The sequence below is a fragment of the Podarcis tiliguerta genome (assembly GCF_965153285.1).
Source record: "Podarcis tiliguerta genome assembly, chromosome: 5".
In the NCBI taxonomy this organism is placed as follows: domain Eukaryota; kingdom Metazoa; phylum Chordata; class Lepidosauria; order Squamata; family Lacertidae; genus Podarcis; species Podarcis tiliguerta.
In genome coordinates, this window is record NC_139538.1 from 74,254,549 (window position 1) to 74,280,584 (window position 26,036).

Here is a 26,036-nt window from a genome sequence, read left to right on the forward strand (position 1 = left end):
AAGCTTTCATGTATGAAATTCCTGCCCCAGGCACACTGAAGAAAATCTGGAAATTCCATGCACAACTTGGATGTGCAAGTGCCATGCATATGTGTGCTCAGTGCTATAGTAGTACCTCGGGTTAAGTACTTAATTCATTCTGGAGGTCCGTTCTTAACCTGAAACTGTTCTTAACCTTAGCTAATGGGGCCTCCCGCTGCTGCCGCGCCGCCAGAGCACGATTTATGTTCTCATCCTGAAGCAAAGTTCTTAACCTGAGGTACTATTTCTGGATTAGCGGAGTCTGTAACCTGAAGCATATGTAACCCAAGGTACCACTGTATTTTTCTAGAAAAAGCACTCATCATGAAAGCCTCCCTTGTTCTCCTAGAATAAGGTTACCAGACGTCCCCATTTCCCAAGGACAGTCCCCGGATTTACTAATCAGTCCCCTGACAAATTCCTATCATTCCTACTGAAGATGAAAAGTGTCCCCGGATTCATGGTAAAAAATCTGGTAACCTTCACCTAGAATGGCAATGGCCCCCACCTGAGAGCTGTCAAAACTGAGTTCCAGTGAGTTCCGGCTGTCCATTTCTATCTGTTCACACACAAGAACAACTGCATTAGAGTCCCTGCATTTACAGAACAGAAAAATAAGCCAGCGCTAACATTCACTATGTAAACTACATGGGGGGGGGTGCTGCATAATATTTACATACCGAGTTATTTCAAGTAACACGCTAAATCAGATAAAATTAAATTGTTACATTTTCCACTCTTCGTGGACTTTAAAGAAAACCCAGTAAAACAGCTCCCTAGAAGTTCTCGATTAAGAAGAGTTTAATAGAATGCCTACACCATCGCTCAGGAATAAAAATCACTTCATTAAGTACTTGGAATTACATAAATTACACCAACCAGCAAATTTACATAATGATCGAAATTTGCATTTTGCATGGTGTGATAATAATGGGTTTAGAGAGTAATTGTTCACAAACTTTTGCTCAGTCCGAAGCTTCGATATTGTTGTGAGGAAAACTTGATGGATGTCTTCTACGATTATCTCCCTCCCCCCCTTTTAATCTAGCTATGTCTCTTAGTCCCATTGCAATATATAGTTAGTTTGATTTGTAATTCCCTTCAGCCAAAAGTACACAAATGTTCAAAAACTGAAAGGTAAACAGGATATTATACTTTCCAAATTTACCATACATTAGAATTTCCATTTTTTAAATGTGACAAATTCTAGACACCAGGACATGTACTCAAAACAGCCAAGTGTCATATGGGTCCCTGAAGACCAATATTTTGTGTGTGTGTGATTTAAGTTTTCATGGACTGGCACTCGCTTCAGCAGATATATTTAATAGTGTGGGTTCTAGCCGATGAAGCTTATGCCACAATAAACCTGCTAGACTCTAAGGCAGCCTTTCCCGGCCAGGAGCTCTTCAGAAGTTTTGAATTATAACTCCCATCATCCCAGAGCATTGGCTATAATGGCTGCGGTTGATGGAAAATGTAGCCCAAAAGTCTGGAAGGCACCAGATTGAGGAAGGCAGCTTAAAGGTGTCACAATATATTTGACAGTGTTGAAATGTGAATTTAAGTATGTAGGTTGGGATGGAATCACCAAATGCTATACAGTGGTACCTTGGGTTAAGTACTTAATTCGTTCCGGAGGTCCATTCTTAACCTGAAACTGTTCTTAACCTGAAGCACTACTTTAGAAGAAGAGGAGTTTGGATTTGATATCCTGCTTTATCACTACCCAAAAGAGTCTCAAAGCGGCTAACAATCTCCTTTCCCTTCCTCCCCCACAACAAACACTCTCTGTGAGGTGAGTGGGGCTGAGAGACTTCAGAGAAGTGTGACTAGCCCAAGGTCACCCAGCAGCTGCATGTGGAGGAGCAGAGATGCGAACCCGGTTCCCCAGATGACGAGACTACCGCTCTTAACCACTACACCACACTGGCTCTCTTTAACTAATGGGACCTCCTGCCGCTGCCGCACCACCGGAGCACGATTTCTGTTCTCATCCTGAAGCAAAGTTATTAACGTGAGGTACCATTTCTGGATTAGTGCAGTCTGTAACCTGAAGCGTATGTAACCCGAGGTACCACTGTATTGCTGGCTTCCTCAAATTTGGCCCTCCAGATGTTTTTGGCCTACAACTCCCATGATCCCTAGCTAGCAGGACCAGTGGTCAGGGATGGTAGAAATTGTAGTCTCAAAACATCTGGAGGGCCGAGTTTGAGGAAGCCTGCTATACTGGGTACATCTAGACCCAGGAAAATAACACTATAAATAAATCATAAATTAGATTGTTACAGTATAACAAAAGAAAAAAAAACCTCTATGGAAAATTGTCTTTTAAAAATTCCTGCTCTCTGGCGCCATCTGGTGTTGCTCATTCAAATTGCTGTTTCTTTACCAATGTAGCTGAGTCCATTATTTACTATCAATGAAATGCCTGACATTATATTGAGTAAAATCATTGTGTTCTTTGGAGAGAAAAAATAAAAGCTTTTAAATTCCAAGGATCTTGGGAAGCGTGTAGTGCACCCTTGTGCTCAATGCACCATGTCACTTTGCATCCCACACCCCATCACTGAGGGTCAAGGCCACATAGTCTTAGGAGTGCCTTTCCACAATACAGTCAAACCTCCTCAATGGCTCCATTTTGCAACTTTCGGCTCCCAAATGCCAAAAACCAAGAAGTAAATGTTCTGGTCTTCAAACGTTTTTCAGAAGCCAAACGTACGACACAGCTTCCGCTTGAGTGCAGGAAGCTCTTGCAACCAATCAGAAGCCGCACCTTGGTTGTCAAAAGTTTTAGAAGCCGAACGGGCTTCCAGAACGGATTACATTTGACAACCAAGGTTTGACTGTAGTATTCTTAAGTGTTGTACTCCCCCCCCCCCCCGCCGCTAGGAGTTCACTCCAATGAGAGAATGTTACAGGTGTATTCACAATACCAAGTGGAAACTCAGCCTACCCCATTTCTTCTGTTTTCATCACTGAGAATCAAATACTTTTCTCCATAGCCTTGTCCCCTTCTCCATTCAGGGGCAATTTGTGGTGGTATTAGTGCAACAAACAGTTGGGAAGTGGCTTGTGTATTTGTAGACTGATTTTGCTGAACTACATTTGGAAGATATGTTTAATATTTAACATGCGAACCTCAGCAGATTCGTTATATCACCTTTATATTGTGAAGTCCTATGGTTCTAAGACATACTACCTCCTTCATCCTTTTCTGTCAACCTGACAACAAGAAAGATCAAAAACATAGCTTGGTCTTCATCTCTGAATACTTAAAGGCATGGGCAAATGGAACCTTTGCTAGAGAAAGGCCAGCAGATTATAATGGAGGAAAATGCCAGCCTTACATAAAAAGATCCTTTTTGAGTTCTTCTCTTGTCTCTGACATCAATTTGTAGCCAATTGTGTAGCAGTCAGCCTGCATTTCAAATACTGAAATGTCATTCTTAGAAGTACTGCGGCCCTCTGTAGATGGTTATTTGAGCAAACAGGCACTCCAATTCAGAATGGTAGTGAGAGGAGTGTGGCACAACTTTTGCTTTGTCAGTCAAAAGCAAGATGTTGTGGTGTTACACTTTCCATGCATGAAATTAAATCCGCATGGAATTAATAGTACTTTATTCAAGCCAGAATGCCTCAGACTTGTCTCTGTCAGGATGGGTAGGCTGTGTGATTCTGCAGTCAGAAATTGAAAGGGTAGGGGAATGTGTGGTGGAGGGTGAGTGTGAAACGGGAACCAATTCACAAGGTCCTGTCAGGAGACAAGTATGTCCTCGAGCTTCACGAGTTCCATCAAGTCCACATATAAGAAATTGAATTGAAATACTTTATTGTCACTTGTACAACTTGTATACAGTGAGATTACACGAGCACCCCCCCCACTCAGCTCTCTTAGTCTTAATTCCCCTCGTTTACTGACGCACACCCACCAAAACCCAAAAGTCAGTTGCCCTGTTGTTATCTTTTCATTCAGCAGCCTAACAGCCCATGGATAGAAGCTGTTCTTTACCCTGTTGGTGTGAATAATCATGCTTCTATATCTTCTGCCTGATGGCAGGAGATCAAGAAAGTGCCGGCCAGGGTGTGACTCATCCGTGAGAATTTTCTTCACTCTCCTGAGGCAACTTTCATCCACTATTTCATCCAGCAGATTCACGGGACAGCCCATAATATCTTGTGCTGTATTCACCACCCTCTGTAGGCACTTCCTATCAAATGATGTCAAACTAGCATACCACACCATGATGAAGTATGAAAGTACACTTTCTATTGTTGACCGATAGAAGGAGATCATCAACTGTTGATTGACATTGTTCTTCCGCAATACTCTTAGGAGATGGAGTCTCTGTTGAGCTTTCTTAACCACCTGGGTTGTATTTATTTTCCAAGTAAGGTCTTCACTGAGATAAACTCCTAGGGATTCAATGGAAGAGACTCTCTCCACACGGCCCTCCTCGATGTACAGCGGGGCTAGTTCTCCTCTCTTCCTCCGAAAGTCCAACACCATCTCCTTTGTCTAACATCTCCTTTGTCCACTCACTCCTGCATGAGACAGATGTGAAACTAGTGGGCATTAATCTGGGCCCCAAGGTAGACAATGTTCTGCATGGGCTTCAGTTCCCAATTTTCCAAATTCACCTCAAATCCATGTGTCCTGAGCAAGGATAGTGGGGCCTGGGCTTCTCTTCTGTGCTGTCCCCTCAACAAGGCCTTGATGAGAATGTCATCAAGACAGGAATGGAACCTGCACCCACAAGGTCCTGTGATGAGCCATCAGGGCTACTAAGACATTGGTGAAAACCCTGGGGTCAGAGGTGAGGACAGAGATGAGGGGGAGAGCTCTGTGCTGGTAACACCGGTTGCCATACCAGAAATCCTGTGGGTTCAGTTGAATGGGTTATGAAGATATGCTTCCAACAGTTCTCTTGATGCCATCCAGTCACCTTAATCAATAGATTTGGCGATCGCCTTCAGAGCTTCCATTTTGAACCATTTGTACTCCATCAACTTGTGGTCCAAATTTTACTGAGTATCCTCATTATTTTTCAAGGCAAGGAATATAATGGAGGAAGCCCAAGTTCCTTTCTTCAAGGCTAGAACCAATGGTACAGCTCTGAAGGTTAGCAATGGCTTTATGACTTTGTCTAGTTTCATGGAGCCTGGAATTATCATGAACTTCACCCTTGGCACTCTGGAAAACTCTAAAGAGGAAACTCTTTATATCGCTCACTTCTCTGTTGTCATTCTAATCCATTCAGGGGCCAAACAATGAAGCCTGTCCCCAGCATCACCCCTTGCAGCACGGGGCTTCTGGTATTTTGATGACAACATAGTGACGGGGGGGGGGATAGTTTCACTATCAGCAATGACAGTGGTGGACCTTGGGGTCTCAAATTTCAGCAGCACCCTGTACAACACAAAAATTTGGCACCGCTTGCCTCTTGCCTTCCATTTTACATCACAGTTGTGGCACCCTCAAGGCTCTGCACTCAGTGTGAGCAAACCAGTTGCACTCCCCTAAATATGCCTCTGGTGATGATTCTTGTTCTGGGCACCCCTCCTGTAAAACCAGACCCATGCAGCACAGACTACAGGCTGTTGTTACTAAAGAGTCTCGGGGCAACTGCCAAATTTATCACAGCAAAAGTAGACTAGAGGCCTCGTGCATACAAATTTGCTGATATAAATACACATGGGGGAGCTTGAAATTGTAAGCACTGATCTCAGAGGGAAATGAAATGCAGAAAGCACAGGCAGTTGCAATTATATGATTAACAGTGGCCATTCATAAAGAATGTGTAGATGTTAGCACAAACATCCCGACATTGGTCTGCTAATTAATATTGGTTTTGCAATTAGAAACCCTGGGAAAGCAGGCTGTACCCCAGTGGTAGAACATCTGCTTTGCATGCAGAAGCTTTCAGGTTCAATTGCTGGTGTCGTCAGGTATGGCTGCAAATGATTCCTACCTTAAACACTGCCAGTCAATGTAGAAAACTCTAAGTTAGATACAGGTTGTGTGGTGGTAGCTTTCCATGTTCCTAGCCCATTTCCCCAATTCAAGCCACATGTGAAAGAATGGAATCTCTTGATAGCTGTAATTCACTGGTTTTCTGTCGCAGTCTCCCTCAGTGGGATGGATATCTTTAGCAGTGATTAGCTGCTAATCCATTTTAATCATTCTGGCATTAGAAGTTAAACACGGCGCCTTCATTAGTAGAGGGAAAATGAGTAACGTTATGAAGCATGGGAAAATACAAAAAAATAAAAAATAAAATTAGGAATGTTACAAGATCAAATGGAAAGCAGTCCAGTTTACTTGGACCTCAGAAAGCTTTGCAGATTTAGACATAAGTACTGAAAAGTGAACACAATTATAATTTGTTTTGGAAATGCAAGCTTATCCAAACTGCCATTCATAATAAAAAGTTATTTATTAGAGATCAGAGTGCTTAATACCATGCCACAGGATAGTCACAAAAGTGGGACTTTCCTCAGGTAATAGAAATTGATTGTAAGTTATTTTTCATTACTGTTTTATGTATTTGTTGTTCTAGCCTGCTCTGGGGTTCTAGGATAAAATATGGAATATTAAGTTTAATAAATAAATAAGGCCTCAAGGGAGAAATAGCTTGATTCATTTGCTATACATCTAAATATGGGATCAGCAAAAATAGAAGCAGCCGCCTGCTCTGGTTATTAAGCTATGATTCATCTTTTGTAAGGTCTTTTGGGATGTTTGGTTTACATGCCCAACAAGTGAGCCAATCTCTTGCAGTTCTATTTTTTTAATCTATGTTCAGTAAACATTTTACACATATTTGTTTTAATGCTTTCATTTCTGTGTTGTTTTTTTATTTTAGTGAAATTAATTCAATCAATTAATGCAGCCCATCAAATGTCATGTTAAAAAAAAAAAAATCAACACTGTTTAGAAGGTAAATTATGTAAAGTAATGGTTAAAATGCTAATGAAAAGATACCAGCAAATATGATTAGCACTCCAAACAAGATCCTGGCAGATTCAATCCCAACATAATCATGTCACCTCTGTGGAAGGAATACAAATGAGATGTTCAGGAAGGAGACAGTTGGAGAAAAACAGTATTTTAAAATATTATATCAACTCTGCTTCTGGTACATCATGGCCGCTACGAACCATTGCCCACAATGCACCGACCCACAATAAATCAGACCTCTAATTCACCAGTCATAATCCATCATGAGAGAGCCAGACAGGAGAAATTGTGTTGTATTGCACAGTACACGCCTTTCTGAGATCTATAGCTCCTTGGCGATCTGGGAAATTTAACAGCTACACAATGTGCTGAAGTAACGATGCTTTTAAATAGCAGCTAATCAGAGCAAACAAATAATTGTTTCTAAACCTAAGATGCAGAAGAGACAATGGTTGTTTAGGAATTGGAAAGCAAAACTGCTACCCAGCAAAAGTGTTGAATGTCATTCTATGAAACAGATAACCCTGGATTATTTTTTTACAAAAAAACCAAAGCAGCAGAGATACAAAAAAAGAAAAAAGAAAATAACTGGCATGACTCTTACATTCATATGAATATTAATTAATGTGGCATTCTGGCTGATCAATTTAGTCTCCAACCTGTTGAAAAGACTGCTAACTATGCTACAATTACTATACTACAAGTCATCATGCTAAAATGTCTCACAGCATCCGTAACACTGAAGAGAAAGTGTAAACAGAAGGTCACATACTCATTTTAGCAATGTTCAGGAAAAGGGAGAGGAATCCTTCAAGGATTTCCTCTAAGGAAAGGAAGTCCTATCACTAGGGGAAAACCACCAGAGGATCTTTCTCCTACTCTTTCTGTGTGGATGTGTATGGATGGAAGAGGCAGCAGTCTGAACCTCAATGCAATTTTCCCAGGTCATTTAAGGACCTAGATTTCATTGCACACAAAAGTTATAGAAAATGTGCATGCATTTGTGTGTATGTGCACACTGTACAGGGTGAGTCTTTTAAAAGAGGCGCCGTGGAACATGTGTACTCTGTATCCATGGGGCCTCTTTTAAAGGACTCACCCTATATGTAGATGTATAGGATGCAGTTTCATTGTAAATGTACATCGAAAGGTGTGAGGAATATGCACAAACTTCTGAAAAAATGCTTTGAGGAAGCAGACAACATACAGAGACAGCAAAAATATTTTTGTTTTTTAAAAAAGCATTACATATCCTGTTATCAGGTGATTGACGGGTGGGTGGGTGGGCGGATTGACAGTTGGCCCGCCTGCCAGATCCACTTACAAACCATTGGCCTAAGGCCACCTAGTGAGTTCATGACCAAAATGAAATTTCAATTGGCTCGTGTTCTTAGCCACTATTCCAAAATAGCACTAGATGTAAGAAGCCAAACATGATTCGTAAAGCTAGATGTGTAAGCCCTACAACACAATATTGAAGTATATTATTACAGTACTTCAGATTTCCCCTCTTCCATCCCTTCTAGTTTCTCACACACAAACCCGCTGACCAGAAATTGTCAAGAGGTTGTACCTAGTGATGGAGAATATTCTCAAGAATGAGATTCAGAAAGTCCTTCTATGTTTTCTTAGCTCTGATAAGTTGGAACAGGAGTAAGAGAGATAATTTACTCTCGGGGTCTTAAGTTGGTAGTTACACCCCTCTCAACCTCACAGGGATTCTATATCAAGAGGACCGGCATTTAACTGTTATCATCTTCCACACCTCTGTAAACTAGCAATATGCAAGCAAAGATGGGAGCAATCCAGGATTATATCAAGTTCATGCGGATTTTCAATATCTAAGTGGTATGTAGATGCACCTCATTTTGTGTGTGAATAAACAGCATCTTTTTAAAAAACAAAACCCAAGGAAGGCACAAAACTGTATTTTTTAAACAAAGACAGCAGACTTCTGAGGAATATGAACTAAAAATTAAAGAGGGAAAATTAAATTCACCCCTGTTCTCTTTTTTGTAACAGTGATTTTCAGTTCAGAAAATCATTCAAAATTATTTCAAACTTATGAGGGGCAAGAGAAAGTGTGTACAGCTTATGTCCCCTGTTTTCACTCATCTGCAATATTTGAAATGCAAGTTTTCATCCATTTAATAGCTCACTCATCCCTCCATGCATAAATTTATGGATACCACCCCTTTTTCCAAGTTTGGTGAGGGTGGAGGTGGAGACTGTTCAAACCCACCTTACCTGAACTGCATTGGGCTCTAGCCAACCAAGCTTACCAACAGAAATTGGCTTTCTTTACTTTGAAACAGGGATCAAAGGTTGGTTATGCAAATGAGGATTAATTGGTTGTTATCAGGGTGCACCAAGCCTCTATTAATGTTATTACCCACTTCAGGCATGTGCAAAGTCTGCTTCAGATATCTGGCCCTCTTTGAAAAAAGTTTGGGCACCCCTGAATTCTACTTGGTATATTGCCTCCTCATCTTCCCTTTCCCCTTCCTCTTTCCTCTCTCCTGTTGTTCTCTCCACTCACATGATCATATCTTTATAGTAACCAGCAATTTTCTGCATCCTGTTGCTCAACTGTGAACCTGCCCACCAACTGGTTGCTTTAAAACACAAGCCACAATTTGGGACTTGCAATTCCAGTTCGCTCCATAGTAGATATGTTAGGTCTCAGATGAAATAAATCTCCAGGCCATTTGTCTGATTGCCACCCCTCTCCATTTTTCTGGGCCTTCACATCTCCAGCCTGTCCAGTTGGCCATGTTCTCTGGCCCATCCCACATAATTGTGACATCACCAGGTACTGATTTGTGACATCACTAAGTCAGCCTCAGGCTTTGGAAGACTGAGATGTGGCAACTGTAGCCCTGTCATCCTCCATACTCACATCAGGGCTTCAGTAGAATCATTTCCTTCCATCCTGTGCAACTAAGTCCACAGCAGATTTTGAATCTGTTACCTGGGGGACATCAAGTGAGGAATTTGCCTTGTCACCAGCCATAGGAATCTGGCTATGAGGTATATTGAATGTTGGTTACTCATTGACCAGCCGGGGTTGAGAGCTGGGTACATGTCTGCCTATGTGTGTACACGAGCAGTGGCGTAGCATGGGGGTGCAGGGGGGGCCGGCCACACCGGGCGCAACATCTGGGGGGGCGCACTCGCACTCGCAGCCCTCTGCCCCTACCGGGTTAGGGGGCGCAAATTACTTGCCTTGCCCCGGGTGCTGACAACCCACGCTACGCCACTGTACATGAGTGTATATGAGAGAGTGTGGGGTGAGCACACTCATTGTTGAACCTAAGACTAAAAGAGGACATGTCTCATGGTGCGGGGGGGGGGGGGCGGAGGATTTTATTTTTAAAACAGCCCAATGTGTTTCGACCAGTGCATATTTAAAGGCTTTCTTCAGGGAGTTGCAAAACAGCTAGTAGAGATCTCTTTTGGATACAATTCCCATTAACTGGGTCGCCAGTTAATGTTAATGCAGTTAACATGTAATGCAATGAATAAAGGAGCAATTTGATATGATCCACTCTTCCACATCTGTAATTTCTCCGTTCAGTTTGAACCACACTAATTTTAATAGAAAATTTTGAGTCAGAAAATTGAGATAATGGTAAGTGTGCTTAATGTGCTTTTAACAGATTCAGTCGTGTTCAGTATCTCTGAAGCGGTATTCGATACAGGAAAAATAAATCAGAATGTAGTATCTGCTGCAAAGCTTTCTTTTTCTCAAAATAATTGACAATGTCTGGAATTTATGAGATGCCATCGTAGAGTTAGAAGGAACCACAAAGATCATCTAAGTCCAATTCCCTTCAGGTCCTCATAGCTTCCTGTCCAGCTCCACACATCACAGCTTCACCAATAGTCCATGTTCTTTATAAATTGATATAGCAAATGTTGAAATTAGTTTATGTATGTTTGAGGCAGCCTGCATGGTATATTCCACATACTACAATGGACTACAATGCCGTTCTTTCCTGACCATGTTGACTGGGAGTTGATTTTAAGCTACCTTCAATCATAGAATCAAAGAGATGGAAGGGACCTGCAGGTCATTGAGTCCACCCCCCTGCAGTGCAGGAATATGCAGCTATCCCATATGGGGATCAAACCTGCAACCTTGGTGTTGTCAGCATCATGCTCTAGCCCAGGGGTAGGCAACCTAAGGCCTGGGGGCTGGATGCGGGCCAATTGCCTTCTCAATCTGGCCTACGGACGGTCTGGGAATCAGTGTGTTTCTACATGAGTTGAATGTGTGCTTTTATTTAAAATGCATCTCTGGGTTATTTGTGGGGCATAGGAATTCGTTCTTTTTTTCCTTCAAAATATAGGCTGGCCCACCACATGGTCTGAAGGACGGTGGACCCCTGCTCTAGCCAGCTGAGCTATCCAGCAAGATGGTTTCCTTTACTTACCCCTGCCTTCTCATAACACAAAGGCTGCATCCTTTTGTTTCTGGCCTCCTTCTAGTTTGGAATTTTTACATTTGTAAAACACACCTTCTCCTAAGGACTTGGTGCAGCACATATATCCCATTTGATCACGAGCTCCAGACATGCATAGAACACTCAACTGCATGGCAGTGTCCATGCAGTTTTGTTCCCTGTTTGTCTTCCTCCTTATCTTGCTCCATAATCTGATGAGCCCCAGGATAGGAAGACTGCCTGTGAGGTTTATAATCTTATACGTTAAACAGAATTGCATTACTTTTGTACTTTAACAAATGCAAGGTTTTGGGAGCAATAGCTGAATTCTCTTTGTGTGTGCACACCCGTGCACACACACACACACACACACACACACACGGGCACTCTCCGAACCTGATTTTATCAAAATGCTCAATTTACATCCCTGTAAAGCTAAGACACAGTGTTTCATTGCGAGAGACATTTGCAGCCAACACAGTTCAGCAGGCAATTTATTCGATTTCATATTTCTTTTAGCTGGACTATCCCATTTCTGATGTGTGTATTGCAGTTCAACCTCTTAGAAAAATACACCTACTGTATCTTCATTTATTCGTATAGCCTGTCATCAGGGCATAAAAACAAAGTTCACTCAGGAGACACACAAGAACAGAAGGAAGCCGAAAGGGTAACCTTTGTGAGATGAATTTATTTTTTGAAAATAGATGGGGAATTGGGGAGGGAGGGAATAGTAAAGTAGCATGATTCACTCTCTAGCATTCACATTAAGATTTATTCAATTACCGCAGCAGCGTAACAGAGCCAGGATAGCTTGTGAATGCTGGGTGGGTCAGTATGACCCTCAATTCTAAAATCAAGACTATACCTTATGAGAGAATTATCAGAAAGAAATTGGTGCCCTGAAAGAGAAACCTAATGTCTTTATAATATCTGCACATTTCTTTAACAATGAGAACATCACATATCTTGCGATAAATTCAAAGCCTTGAAGAATATGCTAGGAATAGACTTTGGACTTTCAAATTTCAGTGGTGCCCTGCGTGGACCCAAAATTCAGGGGGACCTCACCTCTCACCTTCTCTTCTGCTCATGCAGTACACCATAGCTGTGACACTCTGTGACACCCCCTAGACTCAGCACCCAGTGTGTGTCAGAACCAATCATGCTGCCCTAAATTCGCCTCTGAATACACTCTATTTGGGATCTCGTCTGTGATAGGCACGAACTATACCTGTTTCCAAATCTACTTCAGTAGCTTGTCTTAGCCTCACAGACATTGTAAGCAAAATGTAAAGGGCTAGTGCTCTTCTCATTTTCCCTTTCATGTTTCCAATCAAAATTTGCAGGTGAGTGGGATCACAGATGCCAGCCCCATTTCATTGTTGTTGTTGTTGTTTAGTCGTTTAGTCGTGTCTGACTCTTCGTGACCCCATGGACCAGAGCATGGCAGGCACTCCTGTCTTCCACTGCCTCCTGCAGTTTGGTCAAACTCATGCTGGTGGCTTCGAGAACATTGTCCCACCATCCCGTCTGTCATCCCCTTCTCCTTATGCCATCAATCTTTCCCAACATCAGGGTCTTTTTCAGGGAGTCTTCTCTTCTCATGAGGTTGCCAAAGTATTGGAGCCTCAACTTCACAATCTGTCCTTCCAGTGAGCACTCAGGGCTGATTTCCTTAAGAATGGATAGGTTTGATCTTCTTGCAGTCATGGGACTCTTAGAATCATAGAATCATAGAATCATAGAGTTGGAATAGACCACAAGGGCCATCGAATCCAACCCCCTGCCAAGCAGGAAACACCATCAGAGCACTCCTGACATATGGCTGTCAAGCCTCTGCTTAAAGACCTCCAAAGAAGGAGACTCCACCACACTCCTTGGCAGCAAATTCCACTCTCAAGAGTCTCCTCCAGCACCATAATTTAAAAGCATCAATTCTTCGGCAATCAGCCTTCTTTATGGTCCAGCTCTCACTTCCATACATCACTACTGGGAAAACCATAGCTTTAACTATATGGACCTTTGATGGCAAGGTGATGTCTCTGCTTTTTAAGATGCTGTCTAGGTTTGTCATTACTTTTCTCCCAAGAAGCAGGCATCTTTGCATTACCATTTCATTACCTCTATGCATTAGGCAGAATGTTAATTGCAGGCGCTGCACATATACAACTGTGTGCACATATATGCATACGGCTTTGCATATTTCTGGAATCATAACTGTGCTTAGCTTCCCATTTATATATGTAGGCCCTATACAGGTTTTCAACCTTTTTGAACCCAGGACTCCCTTGACCAACCACATTCTTTCTGAAACTCCCCTGTGGAAGCCACTTACACTGGGGTTCCATTACAGGATGCACATTCCCTGTTCCGCCCTTTTTCAGTGCCATTTTTGGCTCATGTTTAAGTGGGAATGCATGTGTCCTCTGAATGTTCCTCAGAGAGAAAACGCTCATGCAGGGAGATATGGGCTGCAAGTTAATGAAAGAACAGCCCCTGGGGCTCCCCTGAACATTCCTCAAGTCTCCCCAGGGAGCCACAGCACACTGGCCGAAAACCAATGCTATGCACACAAGGGTGTGGGTGTGTGCATGTGTGTTATGCTCCACTCAAAGGCAGAAGCCTGAGGCAGTGCCAGCAGACAAGGGAGATTGGAGGCAGGGCCAGATGGTACTATCCCACTTCCCTCCATGATTTACTGAACATGTAGAGGGGGGTGTGAGAAGAGGCCACAATGCAAAAGTATGATCATTTTCACCTTGTGGAAATTGAAAATGTTATTTGCTATATTGAGGGGGCTGTATGCTACAGTCACAGAATATACAGCCTTCAAAATTACATTTTGAGACAGGAAAGTTCTGTGAATCAATGGGGCATTTCTGCTGCTTGTCACTCACCCCTTTTAAAGGAGTATTTCCTCAGAGGGTGGTGCAACAGGAGAGCTTACAACCTCATAAGAGGCTGGAAATAATGCCTAGAAAATACCAAGTTAGGTCCATCTGAACCTTTTCCTCCAATGACCTACCATGGAGGGGGAAGGGAACTGGGTGGACTCCTTGGGACAGAAATGAAGCAAGGAGAAAAGAAATAAATATGGATGTTTTGACATTTCAATTAAGGCCAAATGAGTCTAGCAATTCTGTACCTGCTTTTGTGTATGTGAGGTTTGTTTTTGTTTTTCGTGGCACTAATGATAGCTTCTGGTAGGAGGGTGATTTAGATCAGGGCAAGAGCAAGGAAAGGAAGGATTTAAAGCACCACTTCTGTGTCCTCCAAAGCAGTGACATGTGAGATCCTAATCATGTGTGTACTTTGACCTTAAATCTTCATTAGATTTGGAGTTTATTAGGTTCCGGTCTAAATAATCAAAAAACTATCTGGAAAGTTAATCTAGCAATGATGAGGAAATGGGTCATGAAAAGGACATCAAAGGTCATTTAGTCAACTCCCCTATGCCAATGCAGGAAAGCCATTACTGGACTTTTCCTGATAAATGACCACCCAGGGTCCACTTAAACACCCTCCGTGAAGGAGAATCCACTATCTACTAAGGAAGTCTGTTCCATTATCAAATAATTTGTACCATCAGGAAGTTATTCCTAACATAAATTTGGAATCCCCTCTGTTGCAGCAAATTCACTGGTTTGGTTCCTATCCTCTGGATCAACATAAATTTGCTCCAGACCTGAAAATGGCTCATCATATTACCTTTTAATCATCTTTTGTCCAGGGCGAGCACAGCCAGCTCTGTTAGTCCTTCCTAATAGGAGCTGAGCTTATGTCACTTGCCATCATTGTTACCTTCATTTGGGTACAGTCCCCCAGGTGAAGCCGAAAGGGGTGGTCCAAAATTGCTTCTTATGTGCCAGACAATATGCTGTTGGATGCAGCCTAGGATTTTAGCTGCAGCACTACATGGCTGACTCATAGTTAATTTGTGATATGCGGCTTTCTGAAGAGCTGCAAATCAACAGAGGCATGCAGTCATTCCTTTATTCACACCTTGAGCTGATGCACAAAACCAAAACAACCACATAAGACCCGCCTTGTGTTAGAAGACACAATCTGAAGGTTGAATAGAATGCTGGATGAGACAAGTCTGATAGGACTTATTCTTTCATATGGCAATAGGAGTACCCAAAACTATTTTACCAGGGAAGAAACCAACCATGTTGCTAAAGAGGTCATTAGAACTGATAAGGACCAACCTCTAATTTCACATCAATACAGTGGAGAAAGGTGGGATGCTCACTTTTAATGCTTTAGCTCAGAATAATTTCAGCCTTAAAGGTTAAGATTCAATACACCATACGATGAGTTCCATGTATTCAATGTGTGTGTGTGTGATTTCTTAAAAAGCTGACTCCTGTGCAATATACCAAACCATGTTTGGAACTTGTGAGAGGGTTGCCGTTTATGACAGGGAAAGATGCTTACTGTTCAAAAAAGGGGGGATATTCCAATGGACATATTGAAGCCCCTCAGCATGCTTTGGATCATGGCCAAGCTTAACTGAATTGGGGGGGGGGGATGGTGGAATCTATGAAACAGCACCATAAGTGTCTTTCCTGCAAACAGAGTAAGGTGTACCCAAAAATAAAGGACCTTACACTCCCTTTTGTAAAAGTAGCGTAACAGTATCTTTGGAGCAAACTGCACAGTTGAACTTGCTTGCATATTTGTTGAAAAGTGGCGCTGTCTCACTCTCAGACTCTTAACAGTCAGCCTCAAGAGGATATCTCAGTGGTTAAAGAACAATGTTCATGCTTTGACAGATAGGAAGAAGCTTTAGAAAACTTCACTTAAGCATTCCCAAATCAGGGAGGCATATATCTAGAAAAAGAGGTGCTGGAACTCACCATGAATGCCTCCCTTGTTCTCTTAGAATGGCAATAGCACCCACCTGAGAGGTGCCAGAACTGAGTTCCAGCTGAATATATGTTTGTCTGGCTGAATATGTTTATACACACTATAAACATGCTTTAACTAAGCCAAGGGATCTCAAATGAAGCTCTCCCCACCCCCCACCCCTGCAGAACATGGCATCTGCATCCCCATTGTAAGATTCTATACAAGACTTCAGACAACCAGCTTGGAAGACAGAGGAGTGATTGATTATATGCATAATAAGCCCCGACATCTGTATGCCTAGACTGAAGGGACTTTGCACAAAGCAGCCCAGCTTCTTGTTCAAAAGACAAAACCCATCAAATGCATAAGAAAACATCTCTGATCAGCTCAGTACATTTGCAAAACAGGCTCTTTGATTTGTCCGCCTCTAGGCCGGAGACCATTCATTCCAACACAAGCGATATCGCACACAGAGGTGGCCCTTGCTGCATCAGGAAATGTGGGCACAGGCTAGATGCCCTGGGCACCTCTGTTGCCCTGAATCTTTGGACATGAGTTATTGAATGTGGGCCCTGTTTGCACTGCATGGTGTGAACCACCAATCACTGTGTCAGGCTACACAAACATTGTTGGGCACGGCTATATCTGGATGGGTGCCAGAGAGTTTGGAAATAAAAGTGAACAGCAGCAGAACAGAGGAGTACACCTTTACATATCAAAGGTGTTTTGTGTTTTTAAAAGGGATAGCCATTCATTATTCTCAACAACATCCTGGTGCACTCCCAAACCTCTTGCTTTTGCTAATGGGACTGGTGAATGAGCAATGAGAGGACTCTGAATATGTGTTATAGCAACCCATTGTCACAGCAACCAGCAAATAGAACTCTGCCATCTTTCAGCTCCCTTTGCTATAAAGGGTTTGGTGTGGATCTCAGCGAAAACTTAATTTGGATTTGAAGCTTGCCATTTAAAATAGGTACATTGGCTGGGAAGGTTACAAGACCCCCTTCCCAAAGCCATATTAACATTTGAAATAATAAAAAAAGATCATTTGGAATGAATTAGTTCTTTCCATAAATATGTTTGTGATACCGCTTTGTGATAGTTACCTGTTTGAGAGGGGGCTCCCATGCCTTTTATTTGTAATATTTGCTAACCTAACATCTACTCTGACAGCTGAAAAACAAAAGCTTTCATTCTTATTACAACTATTCTTTTTGTCAGATATTTCTCCCTCCCTGACCTCTCCAAATACACCTTGGGCTTGAAATGAATGGTTTTGTTTGATTCCTTTCCTCCAGAGCAATGCAGCAGTATTTGCTTGTTTTTTAAGGGATCAAGCTGCTTTTTCTATTGAGTAGCACTATCTAAACTTATGGCTTCAAAGGAAATAATTTTTTTTTAAAAAAAATGGCACTAAGTCCCTGCGCTGTTTCACTCCCATTGGCAAGATGAGATACATTATAACATCACAACTGCACAATGCACATTTGCATTTCAAGTTCCACTAGCTGTTGGCTCTACCTCCAATCTAAAAAGTACTCCGGCAAGCCAGAAAATATGCTACAGTTCAAGATTTTGGATGGATCCTTAAAAAATTTAAAAGTCCAGCCCAATCCAATCAACACTGTTGATCTTTATTTGGTGGTCATCTCAGCCATATATGCATCCTTCATACGTCAGACATAACAAATCACTAATATTGTGAATATATGAATGGAATTTCTGAGCTAGATCAACTGTAAAGTTTCTCATCTTCTCACGCCACTCCACGCCTCCCCCACAATATTTCTCTCTCAACTCTGACGGAACACCACCCTGCTATTCTAGTGCTTTGGCCTCAGGGCTGTTCATGTATATATGGTTTACCTCTCCGTGACTGTACCATCAAGTGATGACTGGCAGAGCTGTATGTGTGAACTTTCGTATCAGTTCATGACATGTGAAATGCAGTGTTTTTCAATGTAATGAGTCCACCTATTTAATTACTTGTCATCAGGTGCAGATAAATCTAGATATACATAAATGTGAGTACTGGCCTCGGAGAAAACCATTTATAAGCAAAGCTTCCCATTTACTGCCACCAGAAAAAGCCATAACATTAAAATTACTATTGTTGATGAGATTCAATATAAACCTCAAATATCTACAGTTTTTATTATTTATTTATAGTGACTATTAAAAGTAGACTGTAAACAGAAACTAGTGAGGTAGTGAAATATTACTTCTGGACCCCAAAATTTAAATGTACTTATCATATTTATATTCCAGCTTTCTTCAACAACAAATAATGAGGTCTGCTAATTTACTTGCATAGACCACTGGAGACTATAGTGATTTAAAAGAAGCCTAGAACTGACTTCACATTTTGACTAAAGCAAAATTTGAGGACATTTTGAAGTGTCTTCTTCAAAGAAATCATCCAAAGGAATTCTGAGGTAAGTTCACAGAAGCCCAATAATATTAGAAAAGCTTGCTGGGGACAGACAGTATGGAATCTGTATACCTCTAAGTTGTCATGGAATTCAATCCTGAGTAAAAACTGAGGCAAATGAGGAGCGTCCTTCATAAGTGAAACATCTACAGAAATTTTGAATAGGCCCCGACAGAATTTCAGTACAGCCTGCAGGTTCACACATCTGTTCCAATAACAGTATCTTCTCTTAATAGGCTACCTCTCAGGGCTAAACTAGCCATGTTTTGGGAGATCCAATCAACAGGATTCTTCCATTTTAATAGAAAATATAATTTTTTAAAAAATGGCAGGAGTGTGTCTATAATTCAGATCAGGGTCACAGTGCTGTGGGAAAGGGGAGCTGAGTCCCTCCCCCCCCCCCCCATCCTTTACCCCTACTGTAATTTGCCTCCATCCAAGCTTCTATTTGCTCTACAAACATCTTTTCCCCAGCCATATTTTCCGATTTTCAATGCTTCCCCTTAGTTGCTTTTATCTTTAGAGAATAATCTTGGCTTTTAGACTTGAAGGTGGTCTTCTCATCTGCATTTTCCTAAACAGTGATGGGATTGCTCAGACAAGGGGAGCAAGAACTATCTAGGAATCGATTCACACTGTACGTCACAAGCATATCTGCTACATGTATATTAGTACTCGTGCTGACAGATAAATAAACTGTGAAGGGGAAGTACATGCTTGCAAACATCTTGTGGGTATGCACTGATTAGGCACAGCACCTAAACACAGTCGCTACCTGTTCATTAATGTGAGGGGTTCTCCGCACCAAGTGCTACTGTGAACATAGCTAACACACTCACTGCATAAAGTGTGTGTGTGTCAACCCTAAAATTGCAAAGTTACTCAGCTTTAGAGACAGCCACCTTGAAGAAGTAAAGGGAATCCCAATGAAAAGCTTGCTTGAGGCTTGTGGATTGAGCAAAATCCAAACATTTACATACTTGTCTCTGGCTAATGTTCTTTGAATTCTCTTGACAGCAGGATTATACATATTCTATATATTTTAAAATTCGGAAATATCACAGAACAGATCATTTCTACTTTAAACAACATTAAACTTGCCCTTGTCATTTCAGCTCGGAGTTTTAAATTCAGCACCATCATTAAGTCCATCTTCAAAGTCAAGGTAACTGGATTTTCTTTCAATAGATTGCTCTAGAGAAATCCTTTTCATTTTAATGGAAAGATGAAAGCTAACCTAAAAGCATCTTCTTGCACAATATTCTAATAGCAAATATATCTGCTTTTAAAAGGATGATCTTCAATTCAGTGGTCTATATCTACCACTGGATTTTGGCCTTTAAAACACATTGATTTTTTCCCCTACTGACTTTCACAGTGCAAATGTCATTGTTAGATATAGCATTTGAACCATGTAATAGATTCATAAACTGGATATAGTGGTGTGGGGTTTTTTCAGATTTTACCTTGGTCTCTCAATCTAATAACAACCTAACAACATTTTGAAGGAAACATCCATCTTTTAGTTTAAGTTACTGGATAGTTTTAAAACAGATAGTATTTGATTTTTTAATTTTTGGAAAGTGAGGCTGATGGTTGCTCCAGTACTAAGACAGAGAACCTGTAACCAGCACATAAATATTTCATTTTTCATAGGAAGATTTGACCAGTAATGGCATAATTATTTCAATTTGAGGAGTAACTGAAATCTTGGCAACTTATAGACTAATTCCAAGTCAAGAAATATGGTAGAGGCCATCCTTCCACATAGAAGACTTCTCAGAGAAACTATGGGAAGGATCCCCCACCCAGACTTGACCACAGAAGTTCTTCCACTTGCTCAACAGCATTTTCCTCTCTTCTTCTCCTTCCCCATGCCCCCTAAAATTGGAATGCTTGTGCAAATGAATTCCACCCAATGTAATCTCTCACAACATACAGGAGCAAAAGGGGCAATCTGTTAAATATATACCTCCGCCCATTCCATTGGAGCACATACATGATAGTGCAAAATAGAGGACAACCCTATCATGAAGGACACTTGTAAGGGGTGCCTACCACACAATATTTACTGTGACAGCCACCGAAGACTGGTTGCTATGATCAGTCAAACAATATTGATGGTGCCAATTAATTTCATGACATATGTTAATGTTGCATGCCACCCCAATCCCAGATTCCAGAGGTCCCAGGAGCTTACCCAGGGTTCATATTCCCTTTTGGAAATGACTGTGGAGGTCTTTATGATATATGGTTTATTTACACATATATGCCTTCTGAGCCTGCAATGGAGGGGTTCACAGCAGTAACACCCCAAAAGGGTCCTATTTCTTCCATAGCCACAGCCTTGGATTCAAGCAGAAATCAAACATTGCTCTGACAATCTCTCCAGTTTGCTGCTTTTCCTCTCACTCACATCACTGCCACTCAAAACTCTGGCTTTTTCTCTTGACAAAGGAGACACCACCCATTTGCCATCTCACACTGAGCCCCTTAATCCCCCATCACCTCACCAGGAAGTCCATGAATTAAAAGGCTTGATTAGATTTTAACACTTGCTGGATCTGGGGATTAGAGGGGTCTGGCATGCAGTTTAACACCCACAAAAAACTCATAACATTATTTTGCGATTTCCACTAGTAAAGACGAACATACAAAAAAGGGAGAAAGATCTGATTACCAAGCAATCAAAGATAGAACTATTTCTGCCTCTTGCTTCATGCTGAGGAACATTAGACTATGGGACTGCCTACTGAGCTACATTTGCACCACTGGCATGGGGTAGACTGTAGCAGGCCTCACTGAAGGATGAAATGCCCATTTATCACAATATAATAATATAGTGCTACAGTAGAATATCTATTTTGAATTCTGCTTGAAGATTTTCAATAAAACTATCGACAGGACTGAAGCGAGACTGTTAACAGCCATACTTGAATTCAAAGTTGGAGCAGAGGCATAGGAAGGTCAGGTGGTACCCGGTGCACAAAATTTCTTGTCACACACCCCCATTGATTATTATTTTTTTGCCTGCAAAAATGGTTTTACGTTATTTCATATTTCCTTACAAAGGAATAATAATAATAATAATAATATTAAAAAAACAACTTTTATTTATATCCCGCCCTTCCCGGCTGAAGTCGGGCTCAGGGCGGCTAACATCAGATACATAACATTGGTATAAAATCAAACAATAATTAAATTACCTCCTAAAAGCATGTCAAAATCAAATTAAAGTCTAATTAGATGGCTTTCCGCAGGGTTAGGGTTGGGGACAGTAAGTGCTCCACTGAATTGAAATTTCAGCCTTCATAACATGGGAAAACAGCCAAGTAAACAGCTATTTTCGTGGAGGAGGGTCAAGATATTAACTGATATGCATGAAATTTCATATATAGCTATATAATCCCTAGTGTAGTAAAATAAGACCTTTGGAGCAGGCATTTTCAAAAACAAGTTTTTTATGAACTGCCCTAGTAGGGCAGTAATTGTTCCTTGATAATTTGTCATCACCCTCCATGATGGAACCTGGGGCAGACCACCTCCTCCCCCCCCCTTCCTATGCCCCTGAGTTGGAGTATGAATTCTCCAATTGAGGGCCCCTAAGGTCAGTTGAAAAGGGACATGGGTGGTGCTGTGGGGTAAACCACTGAGCCTAGGACTTGCCAATTAGAAGGTCGGTGGTTCGAATCCCTGCGACGGGGTGAGCTTCTGTTGCTTCCGTCCCAGCTCTTGCCAACCTAGCAGTTTGAAAGCACGTCAAAGTGCAAGTAGATAAATAGGTACTGCTCCGGTGGGAAGGTAAATGGCATTTCCATGCACTGCTCTGGTTCGCCAGAAGCGGCTTAGACATGCTGGCCACATGACCCGGAAAACCCGTCTGCAGACAAATGTCGGCTCCCTCGGCCAGTAAAGTGAGATGAGAGCCGCAACCCCAGAGTCGTTAACGACTGGACTTAACGCTCAAGGGTCCTTTATCTTTACCTTTTAGGTCAGTTGCTCTCACAGTCAGGATGTTCTGTTCTATTGAACAGGCAAAAGGTCAAGTCCCCACTGTTTGTATCATACCTGGTCAACCCAGAAACCTCATACATCCTGCCTGGACTGATGAGGTTGCATGCTCCTACTCCAGTTTCCACTTGACTAAGGTCTGGGCACCCACGTACTCAGACAACTCGCTAGTCTTAGCTTTAGGCTCCTGTGTTTCTGGATCACACCCCTCAAACATTAAGAGGCATTTAAATATTGCCATGTGCAATGATTTGTAAGTTTCAGGGTTGGATAAGTTAAATCATCTCAGACAAGGACTACATCCCCAAGAAAAGAGTCGCTAGTCAACTTTCACAAAGGGATTCTCATCCACAATAATGCAGTGAAATAATTGGCCTCCCCTTTCTGAAAAATATACCAAGATTTCTTTAAAGCAAATGAAGTGTGAAGGAAACCCAATTACAGGGAGCTGAAGATGCAACAAGACCTGAACATGCAACAAGAAATGACAGGGGACACCCTGTGCAACAGGCATCACGCTCTGTGCATTCAGTCAAATGATGGGGCCAGTTAATTCTATTATCACATTAAACACCACTTTTAATAATATAATTCCTTTGGCTCGTTAAGATATCTTTATTACTCTATGAACACAGTTCTTGTTAGATTTTAATCGTCTGTAGAATTACATTCCAGGACACCATAAAAATCCAACTGATGGTAGGTCCGACTCAGGCCCATAACCCAAATTTCTACTGAGACTGTCATCAGCTTTGTGGGAAAAGCTAGGCTGAATTTTCATGAGCTTCAGTTTTCATACCAAAATCTGCATTTTCAACAAGTGGTGATGTTTTTGTTGAGCAGTATATAAATGGTGCAAAAATCAAAATTGTTTCACTATTGTTTGTCCAAGCATACGCTGTGGCAAAAGCTCCAAAAGGGCCATTTCTAGGGCTTCAAAAACTGGACTTAGTTTATAAAAATTCTCCCTTAAGCTTTCTCCCGATATGAATGCTATGCAAACCTTACCCAAGTCTTGTATCAACCACACCTCTGCTCTATCCACCAATCTCACCCACAGTAACAGGATTGCAATAACAACAGAACTGAAAAAGGGTTTCAGAATTCTTTTAGCCCCAAAATGGAAACAGCAAGAAGTACCAACGAAAGAAGAGTGGCAGATGAAAATGATGGACTTTGCGGAACTGGCGAAGCTGACAGGAAAAATCTGAAACCAGCACGATCAAGTATTCCAAAAAGATTGGGCTAAATTTATACAATATTTGAAAGATCATCGTAAGCAATTAACATCACTAGTAGGGTTGACTGAAAATTTGTAATGAGAAACTTTCTTCCTTTTTATATTTATTTAAATTTTGAGATATTTCGTAATGAGTTTAATTGGAAAACATATAAAATGCTATGACATAAAGGTTAACTTTGACAGCCATAAGGCGGGAGGGAAGGAAATCGATAGGCTCTAAAGAGCCAGAGAGGTAAAGTAGATAATAATGGTGTGATTAAATATTGTTAAATGAAAAATTAATAAAAGTTATTTTTTTTAAAAAAAAAAAGAACCGAAACAGGGTGGATAGTTTCTACCAAGCCCTCGTGATATGTGGTCTTTTCATTTCCCTAATGAAGGTGTGGAAGTTGTTTTTCTTTTGGGAACTAGTTACCTTGCCATGCAGGCTGAGACTTCAGAAAAAGAAGATCAAGTCCAAATCCCATCTTTTTTGGAAGAAGAAAACTAGCAATATGTGATTTTTTTGTTTTTCCCCCCTCTCCCATGGTTTAGATTACAGAACTGAGAGAGTGACAAACAGATTCATTCCATGGTTCAGTTCTCCTGAGCATTCTCCATGAATTTTCAACATAACTTTTGCTTCCTCAGATTTGGCACCCTTCTCCTTCTCCTTTTTTCTTTTTGCATCACCCAGTTTTCTTAATTTATTTAATGTATTGCTTGCCATGAACTATCACAAAGAAATTAACATAAAAATATTTATAATAAAAACATGGTTGGCATCCATCTATCTCGGGAGACTATGGAAGAGTGCCCCCTTTGCGGGTGAAGTCAAACTGTTGGAGAGTTACAGCACTTGCTGTGGGTGTAGAGAATGATATGAGAGAGAATTTTGGGGTTGCAGCTGGGGCAGATGAAGCCGTCCAGTTGTGCTGCTGCAGATGCACAATGACATTTCTTCTTTCTGCATTCCTCCCAGAGGTCTTTCCTCCTCTGGTCATAGACTGAAATGAGAATCTCCCCTTGTTAAAATGTGGCATCCACCCAAATTTATCAGGTTCCAACAGAGAAGTGATTCTCTGTTTACTTCTTCCTTTGGTTATTCCTACTTTTAATTTATTGCACCTCCATGGCATCCTAGATTTCATCTCCTCTAATATAACTGAAGTGAGGAGGTTGCTCTTTTTTCTTTTTTAAGTCTGGCAGTGTAGTGCACAGTGAAACATAGACAACAAGCAGCACAAGCAATGATCAATCATACAAGTATCAGTGACACATGCTGTCATCCACTTGGCAAAAAATGAGACGTCAGCAGCAGGCAAACACAATGTCAAAGCATTGCACACAATTCTGGAAAAGCCAAACATTTGTCATTCTTCAAATACGTACAGTATCCCACTTCCAAGCTGATATTCCCATAGCAGTTTATAGCTAAACATTAGTTACAGAATACTAAATGCAGGTGGAGACTCTACTAAACTCAATAATATCAGCTTCTTCGAATTAACACTGATAATAAGAGCAATCAATTGCTTAAGCAGAAATGAGAGCAATAACAGCTGGTTCCAAAATAAAGTCAGGACTCATCCGTAGTATCTAAGCAATATTACATTGAGGTCCAGCGCCGAGGGCCTTCTGATGGTTCCCTCACTGTGAGAAGCGAAGCTACAGGGAACCAGGCAGCAGGCCTTCTCGGTAGTGGCACCCACGCTGTGGAATGCCCTCCCATCAGGTATCAAGGAAATAAACAACTATCTGACTTTTAGATGACATCTGAAGGCAGCCCTGTTGTGAATGGGCAGTAAAATAGCAAAAGTAATAATATACAGTGGTACCTTGGGTTACAGACGCTTCAGGTTACAGACACCAGGTTACAGACTCCGCTAAGCCAGAAATAGTACCTCGGGTTAAGAACTTTGCTTCAGGATGAGAACATAAATTGTGCTTCGGCAGCGCAGCAGCAGTGGGAGGCCCCATTAGCTAAAGTGGTACCTCAGGTTAAGAACAGTTTCAGGTTAAGAACGGACCTCCAGAACGAATTAAGTTCTTAACCAGAGGTACCACTGTAATGTTAGAAAGTGTAAC

The 26,036-nt window shown here is 41.5% G+C and overlaps 1 protein-coding gene and 1 long non-coding RNA gene across 7 annotated transcripts in view; one reads left to right on the forward strand and one right to left on the reverse strand.

Annotated features, from left to right (window-relative positions):
* GRID1 (glutamate ionotropic receptor delta type subunit 1) overlaps positions 1 to 26,036 on the reverse strand; it is a 696,635-nt gene that overhangs the window by 320,495 nt on the left and 350,104 nt on the right. The gene's annotated exons all lie outside the window — the stretch shown is intronic.
* LOC310677342 lies at positions 9,836 to 25,351 on the forward strand. The gene is made up of 4 exons (XR_014511098.1): positions 9,836 to 10,012; positions 18,553 to 18,719; positions 19,831 to 19,880; positions 23,840 to 25,351. It is a non-coding gene; the product is annotated as an uncharacterized lncRNA (long non-coding RNA).